This window comes from Pteropus vampyrus, unplaced genomic scaffold (assembly GCF_000151845.1).
Source record: "Pteropus vampyrus isolate Shadow unplaced genomic scaffold, Pvam_2.0 Scaffold287, whole genome shotgun sequence".
In the NCBI taxonomy this organism is placed as follows: domain Eukaryota; kingdom Metazoa; phylum Chordata; class Mammalia; order Chiroptera; family Pteropodidae; genus Pteropus; species Pteropus vampyrus.
In genome coordinates, this window is record NW_011889068.1 from 505,617 (window position 1) to 507,843 (window position 2,227).

The window sequence follows — 2,227 nt, forward strand, 5'->3', positions numbered from 1 at the left end:
GGTCCACCTACACCCCAGTAATTATTCTTGTCTGAGTGTCTGTCTTGTGTTTTCCGCGTAAGCGATGTGGGGAGGCCCTGAGTTCACAGAAGACACTCTTGGGGTGTCTCCTGCGACATTTCAAAGAAGGGTTTGTAGAGGGAGCTGACTATGGCATAAAGTTTTCTCCAGGCAGCCTAAGAACATTGTGTGAAGTTGAGAGGCCATCTTTTGGTGTAAACTGGCCTCCGGAGGGTTCTTTTGACAGGGGTTTAATGAGGAATGTTTGGAAGATTGTCACGGGAGACCCGGAACATCCTGATCAGTTTCCCTACATTGATCAATGGTTAAACCTTGTTCAGAACTCCCCTCCTTGGCTCCGCCGGTGTGCCCTTTCTCTAGGGGCACGAGTCTTAGTTGTGGGTACCCCGAAACATACGGCAACTGAATCTCCAAGACAGCCCAGTCCCTCAGTCCTCCAATCTCCACTGGAGGACAGTGGCCTTCCCCCACCCTATAATCCAGGAAAACAGAGGCCCAATAGCACCGCCTCACCTCCTCGGACGTGGGCAGGTAACCCCTATGGGCCTCCTGCTCCCGCTCCGGGCAGAGAACCAGCCAATATCACCACCCCAGCCATCCTCCCCTTGTGAGAAGCACCACCCCAAGGACATCACAGACAGGCCTTTTATGATTTACATGCCTTTCTCAACTAGTGACTTGTACAACTGGAAGGCACAGAATCTGCCTTTCTCTGAGAAACCCCAGGCATTAATGGGACTCTTAGAAAGTGTCTTTCAGACTCACCGCCCCACCTGGGATGATTGCCAACAGCTTTTAATTACCCCTTTCACTACTGAAACACAAAAGACAGCTGCGGGAGGGAGGAGAGTTGAGGAAGCAGGGGAACAAACTAAGGAGGAATTTCTCTCCACCCACCCAGACTGGGGACACAATTCTCAGGCAGGGAGAATGGCATTAGATCGGTACCACCACATTCTAATTGGAGGAATTAGGATGGCTGCTCATCAGCCGACTAACCTTTCTAAGGTAACTGAAGTTACACAGGGACCTCAGGAATCCCCCGGAGCGTTTCCTGAACGACTACAGGAGGCATACCGAGCATATACCCTCATTGATCCCGAGGCCCCTGAGAACTAGCGGGCAATTAATGTAGCCTTTGCTACTCAGGCAGCCCCTGATATCCAGTGTAAATTACAAAAATTAGAAGGCTTTGCAGGGATGAACCTGTCCCAACTTGTCCAGATAGCTCAGAAGGTGTTCAACAACAAGGAGGCACCGGATGACCCCAAACGTATGGCTAAAATCCAAAGCTACTATCATCAACCCAGCCAATCTGTTGCCAGACCCAGACCTCGAGACCCCCGCTCATGACTGCATAGATTTCACTGACACTGTGTGTTCCTCGCGGCCAGACCTCAAAGACTCCCCTCTGCCTGAGGCCGATGAAGTTTTCTGTTCACGGACGGGAGCAGCTTCATGCAGGAAGGAAGGAGGTATGCTGGGGCAGTGGTTGTAACTCTAACTGGCACCATCTGGTCACAAGCTCTTCCCCATGGGACTTCTGCTCAAAAGGCCGAAGTCATCGCCCTCACTGAGGCACTAAGACAGGGAAAGGATAAGGCAGTCACAATATACACTGACAGCCGATATGCCTTTGCCACTGCACATGTACACAGAACCATCTATAAGGAAAGAGGGTTCTGACTTCAGCTGGGAAGGACATCAAGAACAAGGAGGAGATCTTAGCCTTATCTGAAGCCATATAGATACCTAAGACTCTTGCTATTGTTCATTGTAAAGGGCATCGAAAAGGGAATAGTCCCGAGGCTGAGGGAAACCAACGAGCTGATGCAGAGGCAAGAACAGTGGCCACAAGGCCAGTGGGGCCCCCATCACATCTACTAACTGTTGTCCCTTACCCAGAACTGCCTCCGTCTCCAACCTATACGGTGGAAGAAAACATTTATTTTCAAGATAAGGGAGTCATAGGAACCAACAGAGGTGGTGGACGACCCCAGATAGAAAAATTGGGCTCTCCTCCACCAACTACACCAGACCACACACCTAGGGCGAACTAAGATGCTCCAAGCTTTAGACCCCTACTTTCACTTGTTAGAAGGGAGAAGAACTGCAGAGGAGATTGCCTCATGATGCCCAGCTTGTGCCCAAGTTAATCCAAAGAAGGGGAAGATAGAAGAACCTAGGCATAGGGAAAGAAGAACTT

At 50.4% G+C, this 2,227-nt stretch overlaps 1 protein-coding gene across 1 annotated transcript in view; it reads right to left on the minus strand.

Annotated features, from left to right (window-relative positions):
• RGS22 (regulator of G protein signaling 22) overlaps positions 1 to 2,227 on the minus strand; it is a 185,638-nt gene that overhangs the window by 89,344 nt on the left and 94,067 nt on the right. The gene's annotated exons all lie outside the window — the stretch shown is intronic.